This window comes from Bombina bombina, chromosome 6, assembly GCF_027579735.1.
Source record: "Bombina bombina isolate aBomBom1 chromosome 6, aBomBom1.pri, whole genome shotgun sequence".
Taxonomy (NCBI): Eukaryota; Metazoa; Chordata; class Amphibia; order Anura; family Bombinatoridae; genus Bombina; species Bombina bombina.
In genome coordinates this window covers 71,541,061-71,563,207 of record NC_069504.1, presented here as the reverse complement: position 1 = coordinate 71,563,207, position 22,147 = coordinate 71,541,061, and the positions used below count along the sequence as shown (strand labels likewise).

General features: G+C 37.2%; 1 protein-coding gene across 19 annotated transcripts in view; it reads right to left on the bottom strand.

The window, feature by feature from the left end:
* The window catches only part of CELF2 (CUGBP Elav-like family member 2), a 639,346-nt gene that overhangs the window by 323,232 nt on the left and 293,967 nt on the right, over positions 1-22,147 (bottom strand). The gene's annotated exons all lie outside the window — the stretch shown is intronic.

Below are 22,147 nucleotides of genomic sequence, written 5' to 3'. Positions count from 1 at the left end.
CATCTCTTCATCTGTAGCACCAGTTACATAGATCAGTGATGGTAGACAAGTACTCTGTTAGTAACATCTCATACAGGCCTCATCTCTTCATCTGTAGCACCAGTTACATAGATCAGTGCTGGTAAACAAGTACTCTGGTAGTAACATCTCATACAGGCCTCATCTCTTCATGTGTAGCACTAGTTACGTAGATCAGTTGTGGTAAACAAGTACTCTGGTAGTAAAATCTTATACAGGCCTCATCTGTCCATCTGTAGCACCAGTTACATAGATCAGTGCTGGTAAACAAGTACTTTGGTAATAACATCTCATACAGGCCTCATCTGTCCATCTGTAGCACCATTTATATAGATCAGTGATGGTAGACAAGTACTCTGGTAGTAACATCTCATACAGGCCTCATCTGTCCATCTGTAGCCCCATTTACCTGTATATAGATCAGTGATGGTAGACAAGTACTCTGGTAGTAACATCTCATACAGGCTTCATCTCTTTCTCTGTAGCACCAGTTACATAGACCAGTGGTGGTAAACAAGTACTCTGGTAATAACATAGCATACAGGCCTCATCCCTTCATCTGTAGAACTAGTTACATAGACCAGTGATGGTAAACAAGTAATCTGGTAGTAACATCTCATACAGGCCTCATCTCTTTATTTGTAGCACCAGTTACATAGACCAGTGGTTGTAAACAAGTACTCTGGTAGTAAGATCTCATACAGTGATTGTGAATAGATAGGGTTTAGTAGTGCGCTGGTAATAGAGGTTAGTTACCAAACACCTAAAATTAGAAAGATCCTTCCGTCTTTCAACAAACGATAGGGTTAGTGATTGGGGGTGATAGGTGCGCTAATGATAGCTGAAGGTATACTAAAAGTATATTTAAAAAATTTTTATATAAGGAACTATTAAATAATGTGAAATTTATGTTGTGAGTTGCAGAGTGAAATATTTTAGATTTGAATAGGAGTTCCAAAAAAAAAACTGAAACTGCGTAGTATTCGTGTCTATATAAACATATTATTATCTAACACTTTTGTAAGATATAAAGAAAGGATTTGTATAGCCACTGTGGGTAGGAAATATATTTTATAAAATAATGAGATGCATATAAACAATATACTGATTACAATAAAAACATCAAATTAGAGGGACGTCTACCTAATATCATAAAATATTCAATATGTAAAAACAATGATCATTTGTGACACTTAAATAGTGTTTATATACGCTGCCCCATACATAAATTTATGCATAAATGTCCGTTTCTTTAAACGTATAGGCAAGTATAATATGGTATTTGTATACCCAGCTGTGTTTAAGGTAAATAATGACAGTCCAAATGTATATGAACGTATTAGCCGATGTTAGATATAGAAAGTTATTTCTGGATTACTGTTATCTCCGGGTGAGGCAGGTTACTATACATATATTGTCCCAATAGGATCGAGTACCTGTTTTTCTTTAGACCCGTTTCACAGCGTCCGATTCCCCTTCTCACCTGGTGACTGAACAGCGCCGCATGTGTCTTGGCGTCTGACGTCACGACTTGGTATCTCGGGTGGGATTGGCTGGAGATGTTAGAAAACAAACAATTTCTTTTAGATGATAGAATAGATCCTTTATGAGATAAGGCTATTGTAGATAAATCCTGCACTTAGTGCTAAGTGCACGCAGGACTTTGGAGGTTCCAGTAGGAGTAAAATGGACAACCCGGGTTGTTGCAGTATTTGAAACTGTTATCATATAGTATCCAAAAGAAAGTCTCTTTGTGTATTTTATTTCACACAATTATAGGGTCAGCAGTCACAAGGTCGACGCGTTTCGCTCAAAGGAGCTTTATCAAGATCCTGGTGACTGTTGTATCGTTATATTTAAAGGTATCAGTTATTTCTGATTGGTCTTCCAGTAATTGGATTCATTTAAGGTGGAATGTTGTGTTATCCATCTTACTCATATACATCAACAGAGTTTTAAGATGGAAATTTTATATGGGACAGCTTTATATATATTAGACATTCATAAACTTTATAATACAAAACAGAGGATAGAAAATATAAATGAAGAATTACTATTCATATGACACTAATCCTATTGGAGATAGATGTATTATGGATATTCATTATATGACTTCATTCAAAGAGAAAAGGTGACTAATCCATTTCTGAGTTAAGCCCATTCGGATATAGTGTGTTATATTTATAAATTAGTTCAACTTCTTTGATTAATAATTTTTTCTCTATATCTCCGCCCCTCCAGTTGTTTTTCACCTTTTGTATTCCCCAGTCTTTCCTACTGGGGAATACAAAAGGTATCACCTTTTCTCTTTGAATGAAGCCACATAATGAATATCCATAATACATCTATCTCCAATAGGATTAGTGTCACATGAATAGTAATTCTTCATTTATATTTTCTATCCTCTGTTTTGTATTATAAAGTTTATGAATGTCTAATATATATAAAGCTGTCCCATATAAAATTTCCATCTTAAAACTCTGTTGATGTATATGAGTAAGATGGATAACACAACATTCCACCTTAAATGAATCCAATTACTGGAAGACCAATCAGAAATAACTGATACCTTTAAATATAACGATACAACAGTCACCAGGATCTTGATAAAGCTCCTTTGAGCAAAACGCGTCGACCTTGTGACTGCTGACCCTATAATTGTGTGAAATAAAATACACAAAGAGACTTTCTTTTGGATACTATGATAACAGTTTCAAATACTGCAACAACCCGGGTTGTCCATTATACTCCTACTGGAACCTCCAAAGTCCTGCGTGCACTTAGCACTAAGTGCAGGATTTATCTACAATATCCTTATCTCATAAAGGATCTATTCTATCATCTAAAAGAAATTGTTTGTTTTTCTAACTCTCCAGCCAATCCCACCCGAGATACCAAGTCGTGACCTCAGACGCCAAGACACATGCTGCGCTGTTCAGTCACCAGGTGAGAAGGGGGAATTGGACGCTGTGAAACGGGTCTAAAGAAAAACAGGTACTCGATCCCTATTGGGGACAATATATGTATAGTAACCTGCCTTCACCGGAGGTATAACAGTAATCCAGAAATAACTTTCTATATCTAACATCGGCTAATACGTTCATATACATTTGGACTGTCATTATTTACCTTAAACACAGCTGGGTATAAGAATACCATATTATACTTGCCTATACGTTTAAAGAAACGGACATTTATGCATAAATTTATGTATGGGGGCAGCGTATATAAACACTATTTAAGTGCCACAAATGATCAGTGTTTTTACATATTGAATATTTTATGATATTAGGGAGACGTCCCTCTAATTTGATGTTTTTATTGTAATCAGTATATTGTTTATATGCATCTCATTATTTTATAAAAATATATTTCCTACCCACAGTGGCTATACAAAATCCTTTTCTTTATATCTTACCCAAAAGTGTTAGATAATAATATGTTTATATAGACACGAACACTACACAGTTTCAGTTTTTTGTGGAAACTCCTATTTCAAATCTAAAAATATTTCACTCTGCAAACTCACAAACATAAATTTCACATTATTTAATAGTTCCTTATATAAAAAAAAATGTAAATATAATTTTAGTATACCTTCAGCTATTCAGTAGCGCACCCTATCACCCCCAATCACTAACATCTCATACAGGCCTCATCCCTTTATCTTGTAGCACCAGTTACATAGACCAGTGATGGTAAACAAGTAATCTGGTGTAGTAACATCTCATACAGGCCTCATCTCTTCTCTGTAGCACCAGTTACATAGATCAGTGGTGGTAAACAAGTACTCTGGTAGTAACATCTCATACAGGCCTCATCCGTTCATCTGTAGAACTAGTTACTTAGACCCAGTGATGGTAAACAAGTAATCTGGTAGTAACATCTCATAGAGGCTCATCTCTTTATTTGTAGCACCAGTTACATAGACCAGCTGGTGGTAAACAAGTACTCTGGTTGGTAACATCTCATACAGGCCTCATCCCTTTATTTGTAGCACCAGTTGCTATAGACCAGTGATGGTAAACAAGTAATCTGGTAGTAACATCTCTATACGGGCCTCATCTCTTCTCTGTAGCACCAGTTACATAGATCAGGGGTGGTAAACAAGTACACTGGTAGTAACATCTCATATTGGCCTCAACCCTTCATCTGTAGCACCAGTTACATAGAATCAGTGATGGTAAACAAGTTCTCTGATTGTAAAATATCATACAGGCCTCGTTCCTTCATCTGTAGCACCAGTACATAGATCAGTGATGGTAAACAAGTACTCTGGTTGTAAAATCGCATACAGGCCTCATCCCTTCATATGCTGTAGCACCAGTTACATTGATCAGTGATGGTAAACAAGTACTCTGGTAAGTAAACATCTCATAAAGGCATTATCTCTTCATATATAAACACCAGTTATATAGATCAATGGTGGCAAAGATGTACTCTGGTAGTAACATCTCATTCAGGCCTCATCTCTTTGTCTGTAGCAAGCAGTTACATAGATCAGTAGTAGTAAACATGTACTCTGGGTAGTAACATCTCATACAGACCTCATCTCCTTCGTCTGTAGCAGCAGTTACATAGATCAGTGGTGGTAAATAAGTACTCGGGTAGTAACATCTTATGCAGGCCTCATCTCTTCATCTGTAGCACCAGCTTACATAGATCAGTGGTGGTAAACAAAGTAATCTGGTAGTAGCATCTCATTCAGGCCTCATCTCTTCATCTGTAGCACCAGTTACATAGAACAGTGGTGGTAAACAAGTACACTGAAGGTAAACATCTCATACAGGCCTCATATCTTCATCTGTAGCACTAGTTACATTGATCAGTGCTGGTAAACCAAGTAGTCTGGTATAACATCTCATACAGGCCTCATCTCTCATCTGTAGCACCAGTTACATCTGTCAGTGATGGTAGACAAGTACTCTGGTAGTTACATCTCATACAGGCCTCATCTGTCCATCTGTAGCCCCATTTACCTGTATATAGATCAGTGATGGTAGACAAAGTACTCTTGTAGTAACATCTCATATAGGCATTATCTCTTCATATATAAACACCAGTTATATAGATCAGTGGTGTTAAGAAGTACTCTGGTTGTAACATCTCATTCAGGCCTCATCTCTTCATCTGTAGCAGCAGTTACATAGATCAGTGGCGCTAAACAAATAGTCTGGTAGTAACAGCTCATACAGAATTAATTCCTTCATCTGTAGCTCCCTTTTGTCCTCTGGAGCAGAGAAACACGTATTATTAGTGTTCTATATTCTCAACTGGACTGTCCAATAAAATAAATATTTAAAAACACTGGGAGAAATAATTTAGGTCAGAAACATAAGACTGATGTTCTACATCTAAACTCACTCCTGGATTGTACAAGGATGGGCAGGTTTGGACAACTGTTCCCTTACACAGGTTCCCTTATCATGGCCCTTGCTGGTTATTAGTTTAACCTCCACAATGCACTTCTAATTCTGCTGAGCAGGACAAGGCGCGCGAGACAATTCAGTGCAACTAAGCACTTGCGCTCATTTACTTATTGTCCCTCCCCTGGGAGAAACAAGCAGAATTTTTTACACACAAACAATAGGTTTTAATATCTCTTTAAAGGGGGCATAAAGGTGCAAAAAGAAAATGCTCTAATGAATTAGAACAATTTGTTATTTCCGCTATAAATACTTGTATATAACTGTGCGTTTAACTCTTGCAAAATGGTTAAACACATACGTAAAGCAGCTGCAAAGCAGAAATGCACTACTGGAGCCTAGCTGAACCACATCAGGTGAGCTAATGACAAGAGGCATATGTACGTGGCCACCTATCACCAGCTCCCTTCAGTGCATTGATGCTCCTTAGGCTACCTAGCTATGCTTTTTAACAAAGGATTCCAAGAGAATTAAGTCAATTCGATAACCAGGCGTACATTTAGAAGAATCTTAAAACTGTATGCTCTTTTCGAAGCCATGAAAGTTTTATTTTGACTTGGTCATGGATTAATAGAAAAATACACTGCAGAAAATAAAAATAAAGGGAGAGGGACCGGATGGGGAGCTACACTACATAAAAATGGAGGGGTGGGGGGTCCCTTAACTAATGATCGCCAGAGGGTGGAAGGGGGGGGTTTGACCACTACACTACAGAATTATTATTTTTTTTAAAAATTACAATAAAATATGTGTTTTATAGGTACTGACAGACAGCTGCCTGTACTAAAGCAGGGAGATGCACTGTCCCACCCCTGACCGGTGCTGTGTCTTTGTAGATGAGGAGGTTTATTTTTTCTGAGAGCCTGCGACTTTCCCCACAGAGACACAGAAGTGGTTCTGGGACTGACAGGGTCCATTGGACCCACTTGGTTCCCATGATTGAGCCGACCTTGTACTAAAGGTGCCGCAAGTAGTGGGAGGTGGGGTTAAAGAGCTATTTAGGGGGATCAGGGAGTGGGAGGATCACTACATCTGCAGAAAAAATATATATAATAATTATTTAACAAAGAAAACAACTAAACTGCATACTGGCAGATTGTGGGTAACCCAGTGAGGGGGTGAGGGAGGAAGAGAGCTGTTTGGGAGGATCAAGGTAAGGATCAGGGGGTGGGAGGTGTAAGGTGGAGGGTAATCTCTAGCACTAAAGATAAAATTAATCTTACAAGCTTACTTTATTAACCCCTTCACTGCCAGGAATAATAGAAGTGTGGGTGTGCAGCTGCAATTAACAGCCTTCTAATTACCAAAAGCAATGGCGAAAGCCATGTATGTCCTTCTGTTTCTGAACAAAGGGGAATCCCCAGAGAAGCTTTAAACAATATAATGTGCCATGATTACACAAGCGGTATGTAAATAATTTCAGTGAGAATACAAAGTTTGGGAAAAAGTTAACGATTTTTTTTTTATATGAACGCATTTGGCGGTGAAATGGTGGCATGAAATATGCCAAAATGGGCATAGATCAATACTGTACCTTGGGTTGTCTACTTAAAAATATATTTATGGGTTTTGAAGGTAAATAAAAAGGCTCTATTTTCTGTTTAAAGTGAATCATATAAAAATGTTAAAATTCCTCCGGTATTTTGGACAAGTTCTTCTCTGAAAGTCCCGGCAGTGAAGAGTTTAACTAACTCTAAAAATGCTTTGTCCTGTTAAAAAGCCAGTCCGTTTACCCTGCTGCCATTGGTGAACGCTATTTATCAACCCACAAGTGATGTATTAGTAATAAGTGATTCTCCCCTATGATGCTATAGAAGAGCATTCTCTGTGGGGATCTACCGAGTTTACTGAAGTGCTAAAGTGCCTTCTAATAAGCGATCACAGAACTTTTGTATAAACTACAATCTAATGACAAAATAAGTAAACTGCAAAGCTTTTAGTAAATCCTCTTTTCAGTTCTACTGAGTATGTGACACTAAAGGAATAGATTATGTAAAAAGGTTTAAAAAAAATCTATTTTAGTGTTTTTCATAAATAACATGTCGAATGAGAAGAAAGAAAAAAAATCTTAAAAGTCCCTTGATTTGCAAAGCAGATCAGACTAGCTTCAGGAAAAGAGAAAGCAATAACATAACCTGTTTGCTTCCAGAGAAAGCTGTTATACAATCGGCACAAGCACATTCCCAAAGAACGTCTAGACCTCTGCAGACGAACAATCGCCAACATTATCTGGAAGCGAAAACGTGCTGCAACCTCCTGGGATGAAAGGCAAAGAATGACTGGGGATGAGGGGAGTGGGAGGAGTATTTAAGCCTTTGGCTGGGGGGTCTTTGCCTCCTTCTCTGGTGGCCAGGTTCTTATTTCCCAAAAGTAATAAATCCCCAGTAACCAAAGGAGCTAAATACCCAGAAAAGTTAAATACAGTAGAAGTTGAGATAACCAACAGGTATATAATAAAAACAATGACAATTGCATTAGCATAAAAGCGAGTAACATTTTCCTGACAAATTTCAGAATGTATTTCAATTTGACAGCCCCCCTGTATCATGTGACAGCACAGCCAATCACAGACTCATATATGTATACACTATGACCTATTGCAAATACTCACTAGGCGCATGTAAAAAGACCCTGCACAATGACAAAAGGGTTGTTTAACCCCTTAACGACGAGGACGTGCAGGGTACGTCCTCAAAAAAAAGGCAGTTAATGCCTGAGAACGTACCCTGCACGTCCTCGGTGTGGAAAGCAACTGGAAGCGGATCCTGCTCACTTCCAGCTGCTTTCCGGTCTATTGCAGTGATGCCTCGATATGGAGGCATCCTGCAATAACTCTAGATGGCCATCCGATGCAGAGAGAGCCACTCTGTGGCCCTCTCTGCACCGGACATCGATGGCCAGTATCGTTGGTGGGTGGGAGCCGACTTGGGAGGCGGGTGGGGCGGCCATCGATGGGCCGGGTAATGTAGAGGGGGGCGGGGATCGGGGGCAGGGGCCAGTGGGGGCGCGCACGGGCGGCGCGCGCGTGCACGGGGGGGGCGGCGGGGCGGGCGCGTGCACGGGTGGCGGGAGCGGGGTGGGAACGCTACACTACAGAAAATAATAACTTTTAAAAAGTTTGAATAAGGGGTATTTTAATTTTAAAAAATATAAATCGAACGTATCTAGGAGGGGGTGGGGGGTTGGTCTTTGTGTGGGGCCAGGGAGCTACACTACAGAAAAGGGGAAAGATTAAAAAATATCAGCAATTTTATTCTAAACTGGGTACTGGCAGACAGCTGCCAGTACCCTAGATGGCGGCCATAAGACAGAGGGGAGAGTTAGAGAGCTGTTTGGTGGGGGGGAATTAGGTCAGGTTGGGGGCTAAAGGGGGGTCCTACAGAGCAGCATATGTAAATATGCCTCCTTTTTTTTTTTTTTTTTTTTTAAAAAAGCCCAAATATAGCTTTTATTTTAGTACTGCAGAGATTCTGCAGAGTACTTAGATGGCGGGACAATTGTGGGGGTGGGGGAGGGAAGAGAGCTGTTTGGGAGGGATCAGGGGGTCTGATGTTTTCAGGTGGGAGGCTAAGCTCTACACTAAGCTAAAATTAACCCTGCAAGCTCCCTACAAGCTACCTAATTAACCCCTTCACTGCTACCCATAATACGTGTGATGCGCATTTAGCGGCCTAAGTACCAAAAAGCAACGCCAAAGCCATATGTGTCTGCTATTTTTGAACAAAGGGGATCACAGAGAAAAAATTACAACCATTTATGCCATAATTACACAAGCTGTTTGTAAATAATTCAGAGAGAAACAAAAAGTTTGTGAAAAAGGGAACTTTTTTTTTATTTGATCGCATTTGGCGGTGAAATGGGGGCATGCAATATACCAAAATGGGCCTAGATCAATACTTTGGGTTGTCTGCTACACTAGACTAAGCTTAAAATTAACCCTACAACCTCCCTACAAGCTCCCTAATTAACCCCCTTCACTGCTGGGCATAATACAAGGGTGGTGCGCAGCGGCATATAGCGGCCTTCTAATACCAAAAAGCGATGCCAAAGCCATATATATCTGCTATTCTGAACAAAGAGGATCCCAGAGAAGCATTTACAACCATTTGTGCCATAATTGCACAAGCTGTTTGTAATAATTTCAGTGAGAAACCGAAAGTTTGTGAAAAAGTGAACAATTTTTTGTATTTGATCGCATTTGGCGGTGAAATGGTGGCATGAAATATACCAAAATTGGCCTAGATCAATACTTTGGGATGTCTTCTAAAACAAATATATGGCATTTCAAGGGATATTCAGGGATTCCTGAAAGATATCAGTGTCCCAATGTAACTAGCGCTAATCTTGAATAAAATGTTTGGAAATAGCAAAGTGCTACTTGTATTTATGGCCCTATAACTTGCAAAAAAGCAAAGAACGTGTAAACATTGGGTATTTCCTAAAATCAGGACAAAATTTAGAAACTATTTAGCATGGGTGTTTTTTGGTGGTTGTAGATGTGTAACAGATTTTGGGGGTCAAAGTTAGAAAAAGTGTGTTTTTTTCCATTTTTTTTTCATCATATCTTATAATTTTTTTATAATAAATTATGATATGATGAAAATAATGGTATCTTTGGAAAGTCCATTTAATGGCGAGAAAAACGGTCTATATATATGTGTGTGTACAGTAAATGAGCAAGAGGAAAATTACAGCTAAACACAAACACTGCAGAAATGTAAAAATAGCCTTGGTCCCAAACGGACAGAAATGGAAAAGCGCTGTGGTCATTAAGGGGTTAACACTGCATGCTCTATCTGAATCATGAATGTTTATTTTGATTTTAGTGTCCCATTAATATCTAAGGGGCCGATTATCTAACGGTGGCTGGCGAGATTATTTAAGAATGATCGCTAGTCCTTCTATTTCCCTGGTAGAATTCTATAAAGTCACTTTTTACCCTGGGTGTCTCGCTAAGGGCGTTTACTGCATTTTCTTATGGGAATGAGGTGCATACATTAAAAATGTGCATCATGAAAATCTTAATTTAAAATAATAAAAAATTAATAATTTAACCATTCCCACAAAAATACACAGGAATTATTATCAAAAACATAAAATATGTATGTAAATTCCACAAGAATAAATTGTATTAAATATGCACAGATAGCTGAACACATCTTATGAGCGGATGACTAAAGGCATATGTACGTAGCCACCAATAAGCAGCTAGCTCCCAGTTACGCATTGCTGCTCCTGAACCTTCCTATATGTGCTTTCAACAAAGGATACCAAGAGAAAAAAGCAAAACTTTATAACAGAAATAAAATGGAAAGTCTCTTAAAATTGCATGTTCTCTCTGATCCTTAAGTTTTGACTTTCATGTCCCTTTAATTGACTCAGTACTGACGATTACTGCTAAATGTGTTTATTTCTTTTTTTTCCAGATGTTTGAAATTATCCGTATTCAAAATATTTTCTATTAAAGAAAAGTAAGAGATGGCTCTCATTCATTAGAGCATGTCATTTTATCACTTTCAACCTTGTAAATCTATGTGCTTAACACCCCCTAAAAAGAATTAAATACACAGGTAAATTTCTGCCCAGGAGCCATAGAGAACTGCCAGTCCTGAGCATACACTGCAGCTGAGCCAATCAGCAGTCCTAGCTAAATAAAGAGTGCTACTAGCGCTGATGCTTTTTAATATAATGGACCTTTTTGGAATTGGATGCGACTTCTCTGTGCAAAGTGAAATATATATATATATTATTTTAGAAAATCAGATTTCTGATAGATTGGTATTGCAATACAAAAGGTGAAAAAAACCTGCAAACTATGTATTAAATATATCACACTATTTTTATCATTTCTTTTGAAATTATTTTTCCCCCTTCTCTTATAAAAAAAAACTGTCTGGCATTGAGAGAGTTAAAGTCTATTATCCCTTTGATGCATGGTCTATAATTTGTTGCTTTTTTCTCTCTACAAAGTATACCATTCTGTAAAATAATTGTTTCTGAAACAAGGTAATGCCTGCTTCCAACATTACAGACATCATAAGCTCTGATACAAAGAGATAAGTAAATGATTATATGACTACTGTTTTATTTCACTGCTCTTAAAGGAAAGGATAAAGAGGCTTTCAGTGTGCATCAGCAGGCCTCAGATTAGTCCGACGAGGTTCACAAAACCAGAGAAGCAAATATCTGTTGATTGTAATTGAACCAAGGAACTGCTGCTCAATATTGTTAGTGCTTCTCAGTGGAATAAATTTACAAAAAGCTTATGCTAAAAGCCATTCTTTGCTAGTGCTTGGAAACCAGAGTGTGAACGCTGTAATTAGGGGGGGGGGTGGGGGGGGGGGGGGGAAACTTCAGAAATAGGAATGGTTATCACAGAAAAAATGTCTGGTTTTTGGAGTGGTGGAGTTTGCTTAAGTATGAGCACTGATGTTTCTGCCAAAAGGACCATTAACAGTAACCTATGGTAGTGGTGACAAACCCTATCGAGAGAGAAAACACGTTACTACAGAGCTATTAATGACAATAGTAATACTAGCGACAATCTCCCGAAAAAAGGCCTCTCACAGGCAGACTTGGTGAAAATGGATTGCAGTATGGTGGTTGCCCTGCGGGCAATTTTTTTATACATTTGTTTTGTTGTGGCATTTTAGGAAAGCATGTGAGAGAGCTAAAACAAATAAAAACAAAAAACAAATACCCACATACACCAATGAAAAAAAGGGCCTTTTTATTTTCAAAGCTTGCAGCTGATACTAACGGAAAAAGGGGGGAATTTGTTTTTTAAAAGTAAAAAAACATTCACTGACACCAGATAAGTAAGTGAAATTTACCCACTGACACCAAAGCTTTAAAAGGGCATTCTATTTTTTTTAAAGTGAGAGCTATCCTCTGACAAAGATGATATACTGAATGACACCAGTAAAAATGCTGATTTTATTCTTAAAGCTATAGCCACTGACACAAACAGAAAAAAGGGGCTTTTTTATTTTATAAGAAATACTTGTATAAAACCAATGAAAAAAGAAAGACTTGTTTGTAGCATTGGCACTTTGAGATGTGTAAGTTGGTTTCCATTGAAGTTTAGGCACTCAGGTAAAAAAAAACAAAATGAATGCTTACCTGATAAATTTCTTTCTTTCCGGGCATGGAGAGTCCCACTACTTCATTTCAATTCCTAGTGGGAAATTCAACTCCTGGCCAGCAGGAGGAGGCAAAGAGCCCCCCAGCAGAGCTGTTAAGTGTAACTTCCCTTACCCATAATCCCTAGTAATTCACCCGAAGGAAAATGGAAAAAGAAAAAACACAAGGGTCTAGAGGTGCCCTAATGTTTACTGAAAAAACTGCTGAATTTAAATTGAAAAGAGGGTGGGGTCGTGGACTCTCTATGCCCGGAAAGAAAGAAATCTATCAGGTGCATACATTTTGTTTTCTTTCCTATGGCATGGAGAGTCCATGACTTCATTCCAATTACAAGTAGGAACCAATATGCAAGCTAAAGGACACAGAATGAAAAGGGAGGGAGAACAAGGCAGGAGGAACTAAACAGAAGGCACCAACCACTTGAAGAACCTTTCTCCCAAAAGAAGCCTCAGCCGAGGCAAAAAGTATCAAATTTGTAGAATTTGGAAAAAGTATGCAAAGAGGACCATGTTATCGCCTTGCAAATTTGCTCCACAGAAGCTTTATTTTTAAAAGCCCAGGAAGAGGAGACAGCCCTAGTGGAATGAGCCGTGATTCTCAGGAGGCTGCTGTCCAGCTGGTCTCATAAGCTAATGGATAACACTTCTTAACCAGAGGAAAGGGGTAGTAGAAGTGGCCTTCTGACCTTTACGCTTGCCAGAGAAAACAACCAACAGGGCAGAAGATTGCTTGAAGGTAAAATTTTAGAGCATGCCCAACATCCAGGTTATGCAAAAGACGTTCCTTATGGGAAGAAGGAGTAGGACAAAAAGAAGGAACACAACAATTTTCTGATTAATATTTTTGATCTGACACAACCTTAGGGAGAAAACACATTTTAGTACGAAGTACCCGCCTTATCTGCATGAAAAATAAGGTACGGGGAATCACATTGCAGAGCCAAAAGCTCAGAACTCTGGTGAGCGGAAGAAATAGCAAGAAGAAACAAAACCTTCAAAGATAATAATTTAATATCAACAGAATGCATCGGCTCAAACGGAGCCTGCTGCAAAACTTTAAGAATAAGGTTAAGACTCAAAGGAGGAGCAACATGTTTAAATACAGGCCTGATTCTGACCAGGGTCTGAACAAAAGCTTGAACATCTGGCAAATCAGCCAGACGTTTGTGCAAAAGAATAGACAGTGCAGATATCTGATTCCATCTCCAAGCAGTAAGTTTTCAGAGAATCTAGATTTGGATGGAGGAAGGGACCCTGAAGTAGAAGGTCCTTCCTCAGAGGTAGCCTTCTAAAGTGGAAGATGTGACATCTTCACCAGATCCGCGAACCAGATCCTGCAAGGCCATAAAGGAGCTATGACTCGTGGAAAGAGAGCAAATGGAGGAAACAGGTATGCCAGAGAGAAGATCCAAGAAATAGCTAAAGCGTCTATCAGAGTGGGCCTGAGGATCTCTTGACATTGAACCGTACCTTGGGGAGTTTGGGGTTTTGACGAGACACCATCAGATCTAACTCCGGAACTCCCTACTTGAGAGTTATTTTTGAGAACACCTCAGGATGGAGAGCCCACTCTCCGGGATGAACGGTCTGTCTGCTCAAAAATCCACCTCCCAGTTGTACACTCCTGGAATGTAGATGGCAGATAGGAGACAATTGAGAGCTTCCGCCCACTGCAGAATGCGAGTCACCTCCTTCATTGCTAAGGAACTCCGAGTTCCCCCCTGGATGGATTAATGTAAGCCACCAAGGTGATGTTATCCAACTGGAATCTGATAAACCAGACTAAAGATAATTGGGGCCAAGCTATAAAGGCATTGAATATTGCTCTCAACTCTAAGATGTTTATGGGAAAATTTGTCTCTTGTGATTGGCTATCTAGATATGTTCATCTAGCTGCCAGTAGTGCAATGCTGTTCCTTCAGCAAAGGATAAGAAGAGACTGAAACACATTTCATAATAGAGAGTAAATTGAAAGCTGATTAAAATTGTATGTTCTATCTTAATACAGCAGTTAATATTTTATTATAGGGGATTTTTGTCCCCCCGGTTTGTCCTATATTATATTTCTGATATATTTGTTTCAAATACAAGATGTCCAATTAGATGTTTGAATCATTTAAAAAAGAGCAAGCTCTGGTTTTGGGAGGCACAAACTGACCAGGTTTTTCATTTGACACATTTGAGCATATGTGACCCAGACCTGTTCAATTAAATTACTCATCATCTAGTCAAAATCTTTAATCCTCGTCTGTCTTTTGCCCATAGGGGCTGGAATAGGGCGTCCCCTGACTGACAGTTACTTTTTTTAAATAAAATAGAAGTATTTGAAATCTCTTGAATAGCTTGAATTCATAATGTAAAACCAGAAAACTAAGTAGATATTAAGGATTGGATTTAGAAACCCTCTATATTAAAGCAATCTTCCAGCTAAGTATTCTTTGACTTATCCACCCTCTCTTTTTTCCTAGTTTACTCATATTATAACATACACAGGGCATTAAAAACATATTGGAAGCTGCATAAACTAATTTTTGTATTTCAGAGGTATTTTCCATCTTAGTTTTGTCAAATGCGTATTTTGCACGTTTCTTTTTACTAACTTATACCCAAAACAAAAATGATCCTTGCTATCCAATCACAAACCTGTACATGCATACGTAGTGTGAACCTGCATTGTTGTCCACACATGTGTAGTAGAAGAAAGAGAAAGTCCTCCCTTATTCACTTCCATTGAAGTGGTTTAGTACTGATTTAATTCTGTTATATATATATAAATAATATATATATATATATATATATATCACAATACACTGCAGGGAAAGAGCCACATAATCTCTCACCCTCGATAATTAGGTTTTACCTCTTTGTCTGCAATTGCTGTATCCTCTGACCGGCACAATGGATAGTGAGTTAACCGGAACACTATGGGAAAGTAAAGTGCTGCTGCACGATGCGTCTCTGCTTTACACATCCAAACAAATAACAGTATACCAGATTGTGTAGCGCACTATGTCCCAGTGAGTTCCCAAAGATGATTTGTATAAAATCCAAAATGCTTTATTTCATACTTTTTTAAGCATAATCAATACGGCCTCCATAAAATCACCACACTTCACATAACATAATCACAGTGTGTACAGGTACACCTGCATACGCGTTGGTCACTGCATGTATACCACAATCTGGTATACATGTAGTAATATATATATATATATATATATATATACAGGCCTCTATTTATCAAGGTCTGTCGGACCTGATCCGACAGTGCGATCAGGTCCGACAGACCTCGCTGAATACGGCGAGCAATACGCTCGCCGTATTCAGCATTGCACCAGCAGCTCACAAGAGCTGCTGGTGCAACACCGCCCCCTGCAGACTCACGGCCTATGGGCCGCCAGCAGGGGGGTGTCAATCAACCCGATCGTACTCGATCGGGTTGATTTCCAGCGAATGTATGTCCGCCTGCTCAGAGCAGGCGGACAGGTTATGGAGAAGCGGTCTTTGTGACCGCTGCTTCATAACTGCTGTTTCTGGCGAGCCTGCAGGCTCGCCAGAAACACGGGGCATCAAGCTCCATTTGGAGCTTGATAAACATGCCCCATAGTGTATATATATATAATATATATATATATATATATATATATATATATATATATATTAACTAGCAATCCCTTAATTATTTAAAATATCCACTCTATAACAAACATATAAATATATGTATAAATTTATAATTATTCACATTCTTATAATCTCATAGTCCATTACCTACTTCATGTAAGTTATTGTGTAACCACATATTACTAACTTCTGTCCCATGAAAATATCCAAATATAAAGAACCTCAACTCCTTTTGCAAACAAGAAACATAACTAAGAAGACTGTGGGTGTAAAATGCTAGTGCATGAGAGGAAATCAATAGAAATTTGGGTTCCAGCCTCTCTGGAAAAAAGCGGAAGAATCACAAGGTTTAGATGCATTTCACCATCGATACCAAGCAAAATGAATAAATAGAATATATTGTAACGTATATTAATTAAACATTTTAACTTTAAAGTTTAAAGGGACAGTCAAATCAAAAATAAACTTTCATGATTCAGATAGATAATTTTAAACAACTTTCCAATTTACCTTTATAATAACATTTGCATTGTTCTCTTGGTATTCTTAGTTGAAAGCTAGATCTAGGTAGGCTCATATCCTAATTTTTAAGCCTTTTTATCTGAATGCATTTGGCAGTTTTCACAGCTAGAGGGCATTAGTTCATGTGTGCCATATAGATAACATGTGTGCGCACGCCCGTGGAGTTACTTATGAGAGGGCACTGATTGGCTAAAATGCAAGTCTGTCAAAATTATTGCAATTTGCAGAGACTTAGATACAAGGTAATCACAGAGGCAAAAAGTATATTAATATAACATATATTTGGTTATGCAAAACTGGGGAATGGGTAATAAAGGGATTATCCATTTTTTAAAACAATAATAATTCTAGAATAGACTGTCCCTTTAATATTACTTTAAAGTTTGACTACTTTTTCACAGTGAGTCTGCAATAGTTGAAGGAAGGAGTATGAAATTAAACTCGCCGGAATGCAATGCATACTCAAGCTGATATTCCCTATGAATGAAACCAGATTTGAATGAATTTTCACTGCTGATAACTACAGAGACTCACATATTCTCCTGTATCATTATTATTTGTAAAATAGTATGTTGTGTAAAGATATAAATTTGGATAAATATGCAGGATAATGTGGGTCTTCATAAATACATTAAACTACATGGAAGAAAAGTAATTTATTGCAATAGTTCACATCCGTAATAAGTATTCTAGACTCAGGCATAATGAACTATTAAATGAAAGCCGTATTTTGTGATGCTTAAAACAGGACCATTATTACTTAGTACAACTGTATGACAGAATGAAGACATTCAAAAAGCCATTATGTTTTCAACGTAGGTTAATTATGGGGCTATATTTCCACCCACTCTTTGGCACAGTTGCAATGGGTTTGGCTTTAAGTGGGAGGCAATGTTGAACAAGGATTAGGAAGACAAATGATTTATAATATGCTGTGCAAGGACAGATAAAATATTACTAGTCTGGAAATGACTATTTACAGTGCAACTGATAATATGACAATTTTCTTTTTTTTTTTAAGAGATGGCAAGGGATTTCTCCAGTGTTCTATACCAATAACGTATACAACTTAAATGTATAAAAGATGCAAAATTAAAGGGGACGGTCAGGGACCTGATAAGAAAAGAAAAAAAGGGATCTGCCTTGCTTATAAGAAAACAGCAACTGAAGATGTTAACATATTTGTATGCAAAAAGTGTTAAATAAAAGCTGTTCAACCCCTTCTAAGGATCAGCGACGTAATATGTACGTTGTTGGTCTTTCTATGGGGTAGCATTTAATCTATTTATGTTAAATTATGCAATTGATTGTGCTTTGGATAGCTTAAGTAAGATTTAAAAATAACAGAAAATAATAATATTGTAAAGTAATACACTGCCACCACCCGGCTTCTTCATAATGCCACCCAGCTGACCAAATGTTCTGTTGAGAACACTGTGGATGGATATATCTTGCCACAGTAAAAATTGTGGAGTAGACTGTCCCTTTAAATCCTAAATTAAAATATCAAATTTAATTGTTAACGTTCATTCTATAGAAACACTAGAATTGCAGCAGGAATAAAAAGGGGAACACATGTTCCGAATGTAACAGTTCCAAAATTTGCCCACATCCCTAGTATACATGCACATGTGTGTGTGTGTGCATATGTATGTATGTCTGTATATATGTACAGTATATGTATGGAGTGCAAATGTGTGTATGTGCACGAGTATGTGTGTTTCTGCATATTTATGTGTGTGTTTCATAAATAAAGTATAATAATAATAATAATGTATGTGTGCATTTGTTTATATGTGTGTACATAGTCTATGTATAAGAACGTATGTGTGTGCAGGTGTATGTATGTGTGTACGTGCACATGTGCATTTGTTGTATGTATGTATGTATGTGTATGCATATATGTAGGTGCATGTGTGTATATGTGAGTGTGTATGTATGTGTACTGTATGTGTGTATATGTGTGCATATGTGTATGCGTGTATATGTATATGTATGTATGTATGTGTGTATAGTGTATGCATGTATATGTATGTATGTATATGTGCATGTGTGTGTATGTGTATTTGAGTATATCTTTGTGTTCCTTATAATGTTTGTGTATGTACATACATGTGTGTATGTAAACATATGTATGTGTGTTTTTTGTGTGTGTGTATATATATATATATATATAATATATGTGTATGTGTGTGTGTGTATATATATATGTGTGTATGTATGTGTGTGTGTGTATATGTGTGTATGTATTTATGTGTGTATATGTGTATGTGTGCTTGAGAATCTTTGTGTGTGCTTGAGAATCTTTGTGTGTGCTTCATGAGGTTTTTGAAAAGGCAAAGCAAAGATTATTTTTACTTTGCCCATAGCGTTATTTTGTGCTACACACTACAATCCCTTGCACTAAACGAATTTTTTTTAGGTACAGATGAGTGATCGGCCATTTTTAGTCACACAAATGTACTCATAAAGTTTTATCTAGTTACAGAGGGCACACATATATTTACTTAAAGGGAACTAATGGACATTAAATGTAACCATTTAATCCCGTATAAAAAGTTTCATTATAAAATAAAACATCACAATATACATTCATTATTTATTTGCTAGATTTTGCTATAAATTAACCTCTGAAAATTGTGTTTTATTCCACTCCCCCACCCCCAGAGTATCTGGAGTAACTCCATCACACATAAGTATGTTACAATTTCTGACCAAGTCACATTCTACGCTCATTTTTATTTGTCCTTAATTGGTCACAGCAAAGCAGACTAGGAAGGCGAATTCCAACAGGCTTTTCCCAGGGTGCACCCCTAAACTGCTCTTGATTTGCGAAATCTTTTTAACTGCCCTAAAAATTGCAATGGTAAAAAAACATTATAAGAATAAAATACTCAGTAAAACAAATCGTATACAATAAAGTGAATGAATATATATATATATATATATATATATATATATATAAATATATATATATATTGAATAAAGGAGAGGCACCAGCGCTAAAAAACTATAACACTTTATTTTATTCTATGGTGTTGTATGTATTAGTCACCGTTGTGTGTATGCGTGCTGCCTATGATACAGTGTACCCTTGTTACTGTTGAAAATGTACGATAGAAAAGAGAGAATCAAAGGGCACACAGCTGAACACTATTGGTATATTGATAATGATAATGTCAATATGTTTTTAGTTAATTTTCATAGGTGCTGGAAATGTATGTCCATCAGATTTATTTGAAGAAAGGTTTTTCTCTGTTGGTATTTCAACAATTCTTTGTCTAAGGTAAGTTAAATGTGCTTACCAGAGGTTACCTCAATCCTATGAGGTAAGATGTCAGCTCACTGAGGTTTATAGATGTTCTTGGATTCTTGTCAAGTTGGTATTCTGTGATCCTTTATGAAGAGATCTTTGTGCCAACTGGAAATCCTGAACTCTCTGTTGTATGCCTCCTCTACCAATTATAGGAAATCTGCACTGAAGCTGCTGGACAGGAAGATAATAGGGAAGTGCCTGCTAAATTTTGCTTGACCGGTTTAATTGGTAGAGGAGTTGGTCCTGGAGATCCCTGTGACGACCTGATACAAGCAAAGATCCTCACCACCAAAAGAAAAGAGAGAGTCCAAGAATCTCCATTACTTTTCAACAAACGACACCAGGCAAATACATCTACCCAAGAGAGTCCAGGATTACCATTAAAGGCATACAACAGAGAGTTCAGGATTTCCATTTGGCACAGATCATAAATGATCACAGAATACCAACTTGACAAGAGTCCAAGAACCATCTATAAACCTCAGTGAGCTGACATCTTACCTCATAGGATTGAGGTAACTTCTGGTAAGCACATTTAACTTACCTTAGACAAAGAATTGTTGAAATACCAACAGAGAAAAACCTTTCTTCAAATAAATCTGATGGACATACATTTCCAGCACTTATGAAAATTAACTAAAAACATATTGACATTATCATTATCAATATACCAATAGTGTTCAGCTGTGCGCCCTTTGATTCTCTCTTTTCTATCGTACATATATATGTGTGTGTTTGTGTATAATTATGTTAAAATTTGCACAAAATCATTAATTTAAAACTGTTCAAAAAGAAATTGAAACTAGCAGGAAAAGTATATTTATGTACAGCCCATCCTTTGGGAATTTGTGATCAGTGGTTGATTAGGAAATCTACCTTAGCTTTATTACTGTACAGGGACACAACTTTACAAGCATGATAACAACAAGAATATTCCTTTAGGGAAGGAGGAGCTATTAAAAAAAATATGTAACACGTTCAACGAAGAAGAAAAAAAATGACCTTAGTGTCCCTTTAGGGTATTTCACCCCAGCACTGCTGCTGTACAGTTAGATATTCCACAAGCTGTTCACTTAAAAAGAGTTGCATAAATGAAACTTAATAGATGAGGTCTTTAAGTTGATTAGGAAGCGCTTTAAAGCCAATTCGCAAACTTAAAAAGGTTAACCGTGTGGTTAAATGGTCTTCTTTTTTCTCTTGAATGTGAACATATTAAAAAGCAGTGCACATTTCTTTGAAATTCCAATAAAGGTCATCTGGTATCAGAAACAAAGACCTTATTAAAACGTTTTACATTGTTTGCATTTTGTCCCCTTCAGTACAATCTTTCTATTTACAAGGAAATACAAGATGCCATTGACAGTAATACGCAATGCCAGGAATTCAGAGTTTAGTGCTAATTACAAGTGGCAAGCCATGAAAAACTACATGCAAAAATAATGTAGGAATGCACTGTTTTCTGTTATAGGGATTTGTAAAACTTGAATAAAATCAAAACTAATCAATAAAGATGTTTTAACAGTATGTTAAAAAATCATATTTTATGCGACCCATTGCATCATCATTTTTATACACTTTATCACATTTTTATTTTTAAATGGACTTGTTAAAATCATTTTGTATTTTATTTGCTTTCTTTAATGAATCAGCTACAGCAAATCTCATCATGTGACAGCTTTGAAAAGACTTATTGATAGACAGGTTGTTTTAAAGAGACTTAGATGTCATAATACAACTTTATAATTCTGATAAAGCAAAAATAAAAATCTTTTCCAGTTTAGTATTATTACATTTACATTTTGCTCTTGATATCCCTTTTGTTTAGGTATACATATATGTGTCTTGAGAACTATATGTCAGCCGTGTTTGTGTGTATAACAATATATACAGTCCTCAAGACAAATGCATGCTCCTCAGTAGGGATGGGCGAATGTTTCTAAAAATTCAAAATTTAAAACGAATTTTGATACATTTGTTTATATAACATTCTATTTTCGAATTTTCGTTTTCAAATTTTTCACTAAAATTTGAAAATATTCGTTTGAATAATAGAATGTTTAGCTATGTATTCATTCAATTTCGAAATGTAATATTCTAATTCG